The sequence below is a fragment of the Gallus gallus genome, chromosome 1, assembly GCF_016699485.2.
Source record: "Gallus gallus isolate bGalGal1 chromosome 1, bGalGal1.mat.broiler.GRCg7b, whole genome shotgun sequence".
In the NCBI taxonomy this organism is placed as follows: Eukaryota; Metazoa; Chordata; class Aves; order Galliformes; family Phasianidae; genus Gallus; species Gallus gallus.
In genome coordinates this window covers 126,030,110-126,035,845 of record NC_052532.1, presented here as the reverse complement: position 1 = coordinate 126,035,845, position 5,736 = coordinate 126,030,110, and positions in this window count along the sequence as shown.

The window sequence follows — 5,736 nt, the reverse complement described above, 5'->3', positions numbered from 1 at the left end:
AATGGAACAACCCCTCACCTCATCCAGATGTCAGTACTGGACCTAATCCACCCCAGGGTACAGCTGGCCCTTTGGGCTGTCAAGGCATACTGCTAACTCATGTTCAACTTCTCAATAGCTGGAACCCCAGATCCCTTTCTGTCGGGATCCTTTTCAGCCTCTTGACCCCCAGTGTGTATGTAAATCTAGGGATGCCCTATCCCAGGACCAGAATCCAGCACTTGTTCTTGTTGAACTTTATGTAGTTGATGACTACCTACCCTCCAAGTTTGCTCAAGATCTCTATGCAAGGGCTCTATACCCTCTAGGAAGTCAACAGTTCCTTCTGATTTAGTGTTGTCCACAAAACTTACTATACCTTTGAGTTGTGCATCCAAGTCATTGATGAAAAGAGGAAAGAGAACTGTCCCCAAATAAAGCCCTGGGGAGCCCAAATAGTGGAGTTTTCAGACAGTAAACTTGAAGTCTTCCTAATAGTTTTTGATGGTTTACTATGTTGAACTACTGAATGTAAATGTCTGCACAAAGACACTACAGATGATTTAAATGGGTTTTTGACCACTATATCCAAAAGCATTTTCGGTGCACTCAGAGACAAGTTCAGAATCCAAAGGGAGATCGAACTTAAACACTTCACAGATACAGCTGCAAATGAACATGTTTACCTTGAATTAATATGTCAGAGAATATTAGCATTAAACTTTTCACTTAACTCATAAATGTCATGGAGCAAAACTCATATTAATTACAGGCATCTAGGACCTGGAATAGAATAGAATAGAATAGGTTTTAAAATTATTAAATATTCTCTTCTCTAGCATTTCAAGGAAGCCCTCGAGAAGTTTGTTTGAGATGTTACAATATATAGAAAGAATACTGATACATAATGCCTTCTACAACTTTTTTCAAGGCCAGAACCATCTCTTACACTTATATTTGCATATTGCTTAAGGCAAAGAAGCCCTGATTTCAATTACAGTTGCTAAGCACAGCTCTAATTACTACATGTGGCATCAGGTAAAACATATGCTTTATGGAGTTTCTATAGGCTTAGTTAATGGTATATGTTAAATATTTATATGAGATCCTTTCCATATCCACATAGGTAGCAACACCATAAATGAGTACCATATGACTCACTAAGTCTTTTCAGTAATTGCTATAATATTATGTTACAAATGCTGTCTGTGCATCCAGGTGAATCTTTGGGCTGAAATTCTCTTGTCACATGTAAGGAATGACCATGTAGAATGCTTGAGTGTCTCTGATGAGGAATAAGAATCCTATCTAAAAAACTGATATTTTTTTTTAAATATAGGAAGCTGAATTGGACTGATTTGTAATAGGACCTGAATCCTCAGTCTTAAGCCCTCCCAAGTGGGGCTTAATGGAAGTTAATCAAAGGTTGTTGGGATCCTAGCCACACATATGAATATGTAGTCAAGTATTTAAATTACTTCTGAGGATAGGCATTTGAGGGACCGTAACAAAAGAAGAAAAAAAAAAAAGAAGAAGAAAAAAAAAAAAGAGAAGAAACTCCACTATTAGCCCATTACTTAAAACATAGCTTTGCAGAAACCTTTTTTACATACTAGTTTGTTTTTAAAAATCTTTGTCAAGAAAAAACTTCTTTGCCAAGTCCCAGCTTTGGTGAGAGTGCTCTAAGTACTGGAGGGGAATGTCATACCCATACCCTTTTGCACACTGATCCTCTAACATCAGGTCACTATTATTAGCTACACAATGGCAATCTTTCTATCTCCTTCACAATTGTGTGAGAATTTTTTTTTTATCATATGAGCTTTCAGTTGCATAGCACAATGTCACAGGTGTTGATATTTTTTCGAAAGACCATTCTTCAGTGTTTTTTCAAGAGTCCAGTCTGAGTTTTTTGAGAGATGCTGGTATTGCTGCAAGTTTTGGTTTAGATCTAGCCAGATTTAGGTAAATACTAGGAAACCCACTGTTGAAACCAAGCAGGACTGGTCATTTGTGTAAAGCTCAGATACAAGCACAGAGGGAACTGAGTTGATGCAGGGCTTCTCTCACCACAGAGTTACTGGGAAAGAATTTTATGGATCACACTTTTCAATATGAGAGTCCAGAACTGCTTTGGATTTAATTTTAAGTAACTAAGGTAGTATTAACATAGGTTTTTCATCAGACTGGGAGGTGCTTTCTGAGTGAAAATGTATTGCTTTTTTTCCTCATGTGGAATTCACATATGATTGCTTTTGTTCATTCTGCTGGCTGCATGCTAACACAGCATCTTTTTTACTTTCCTATTTACTCCCAGATGGTTTCTTAATTAACTTTTCCTCAGAACTTATGAAAAATGTTCTCCGTGTTTGCTGAGTTTTTTACTAGCAGTGTTCTCTCTTCTTTGTCAAAGCATACATATCTTAGCAGGTTTAAAAGAACCAGTGATAGCATTTGCTTTTGGTGAGATATCTGCTACACTTAGTGTACAAAGCAAAATGCAATACAAATTATAGTTTCAAAGATAAATAACCAGTTTGCTAGAAATTATCACCCCTGGTAAAAAACATGATCTAATTTAGACATCACGAAATCAAAAGTAAATTTTTATCTCATCTACATGTGTACTTTCTTTTCACATTTTCATGTTTCTTTGTTGTTTGTTTTTTTTTCTTCTTGTATGACATCAGTGGAAAGTATCTTTATAGTCAGACATAGCACAAACGTAACTAAACCCATCTTACCACAAATATGTCTTTTTCTAGATTTTCTAGAAAATCTGACTTAGGATAAATAATTTGAATGGAAATATAAACTAATTTACATGTATTTAGCATTCATATTTTACTCTTTTATACCTCTTTTGTTTATCAGCAGTCAACAAACCTATGTCGAGTGCATTCTCACATATTGGTCAACATACCATGCAACATTTTTTCAAAAAATAAAATAAAATCTATTTTTTTTTCAATGAATCTACTACTATCTGTAGGACCATCCAGAACTTGGTTCATCTTTCATACCATTGCTACTACTGATGAAACTCATCAGCCACCCCTCACTGTGTTTATATCCCCTGTTCAGCAAATGTTGACAAATGTCAGTGGGCCAACATAGTAACATAGAAGTCATTACTTTTGGAGCAGCCCTGATACATTTTCTGCAAAACATTTTGATTAACTTCTAGGCACTCCCAGAGACAGAATAATATATAGACGTCTAGCTAAACCTAGTATGACAAGCTCAGCATTTCTAAATACTTCATTTTGTGTAATTCTAAACTATATCAAAAACTGTTGACAATTAATGACTGTGGAGTTGTCCAGTATAGCTAGTTATCAGCTAAAAATCTTTTCACTCTCTTCTTCTATCTTCAAAGAACACTAGATGAAAACTCAAATAACATTGTTCAGCAGTGAAGAACTGAATATATGCATGAGGGGGAAAAAAAGAGGATACATAATTCTATCCACTACTAAGATCAATTAAGAAACACCTGGTTATGACAAGGAAAAAGAGGGTCTCTTGTGATTTCTTCTTTTACATCAGAAGAATGCAGAGGCCTGTCTCAGTCATGCTCTGACACCAGCCAATCTGGCTATTAGCACAACTGTTGAAGTGAAATCATAAGTCTCTTGTGTTTCCTCCTTTTCCAGCCATAAAAAAGGTGAGGTTTGGCTCATGCCTATATCAAACACTATATTTAAATATTGTGGTTTACTTTTTCTTCAGGGAAATCACTTATCAGGGTCACCAGGCTAATCACAGCTCATTTTAAATCACTGGAAATGGGGAGAAAGTAGGAGTGTGAGAGAGAAAACATATTGATATATTGTTAGTGACATTTCCCAGCTCTGTGATTTATTTTCCTTTGAGAGCTCTGTGCACTTCCCAGCTTAGAAAGGATGACTCCTAGTTCCCCAAGCTACCATTTCCAAATAATTCTGGGACAGAGACTTTCTGCAAAAGTTTCACAATTTCTCTTTTCTATTTTCCCCGCAGTTCATTTATTCTGCCTTTCTTTTATTTCTTTCCTTCTGATGTGGTGTCTCACTGTCTGATTCATGAAAGCCTCCCCTCCCACTCTTTACAAGTGGGAACATAGCAACCGAGTGACACTCTATCAATGACCACGCAGGATGCTAAAGGGAAGATTTTGTTTGTTTCTTCTCAGTTAGCAGGAGCAAGAATGTACTCAAAGAGTTTACATCCCACTAGCTCTTTGAATGAGATACAAGACACTAAACCACAAAGAGCTAAATAAAATAAAAGCACTGGTCAACAAAGGCTTTTCCTTCCAGAATCTGTTATTTATACTGATCCCAGGTATTAAGACAGCTATACTTCAAACTGCTCTGATTTGGTAAATGATCTGTATGAAAATAAGCTTTTTAAATGCACTCTTGGTATTTCCATCCTAAGAATTGCAATCAGTTTTGGCTTCTTCTCATGGGTGATTAATAATTCTTCACTTGGTCCAGAATCTCTCTTGAGGGCAATATTTTTCAGTCCAGCACTAAATCCCTCCTTTTGCTGCATCATAGATCATGCAGATCTCACTCTTCCTATACCATTCTTTCCTTTCAATGCTGCTTACAGTTTGTTTGTAAGGCACAACATCAGAGCCTGACTTGACACTGTGAATCAACATCTTTCATAATCACAACAGAAAAGAGACCACCTCAAAAGCCAAAGCAGAAGAGGTTGCTGTTACTTTGAATCACGAGCTTTCCAATAACTGCAGTTGGATCTAAATATGTGATACACTGCGCACACATTCTTTAGCTTTAAGTAGCATTCCATGTTTAAAAAGAAAGGATTATTATAAATCAATTATGATATAATACATAAGGATAAGCTACAACAACACAAAATGGTATAAATTTAACAAAGAAAAGAATGTAGGAAAGCTGAGCCTACTGTAAGTCTGGATTCACTTCTGTTGTCACTATGCTCTGTTTGCTAAGATAAAACGGAAGCAGAAGGGTTTTGGAGATAAAAGATATTTTCCTCATTTAGAGAAGAAAAAAATGATGTAAAGTGAGGGATTTTCTCAAGAGTAATCTTTACAGAGGTTTTTGTTTTGGTTTGGTTTTTGTTTGTTTGTTTCCTTTGAAGCCAGACAGCAAAAACCTCATGCAAGCAGCTTGTTTTGGAAGAATCGTAGAGTACTACATCTCATTCTGCCTTCTGATCAGCTTTGTAGTAACTTTCTGTCATCTTCAGCAAGTAGCCATGTCCTAGACAATGCCTACCCCTTTGAGTAGCCACATTTTGATTTGTCACTTTCTTTCATAGCTAGAGAATGGCCTGTGATCTCTTTCATTTCACAGGAAAGATGTGGTGTCTCTCTCTAAAACAAAGACAAATCCAATTAATTTAAACTTTTATATACTGGGAAATTCCAAACTCAAGATTTTTTCCCCAAACCAACATGATCTAGAAAGTTCATCCCAGATATCTTCCAAGCTTTGAAGAGCTTGAATGCTTCTAATGGACTGTTAAACCACCTGAGTCCAAAGCAGCTTCTTAATAATCAGTGTTCATGGGTAAGCCAGAGAAGTACTATGTGATTCCTACTTTGTGTCTTCAAGTGGCAGATGCCATCTCACTGTGAGAAATAGCTAAAGGCTACCTGTTTGCAATGTTTTATCCACCCAGAGCATGTAACAACATTGCACTGAGCATCATTCTCCTCAAATAGAAGGTAGCTTCCAGCACAAAAGCTACCAAAGCTGTTTGATTTCTTGAATGTAA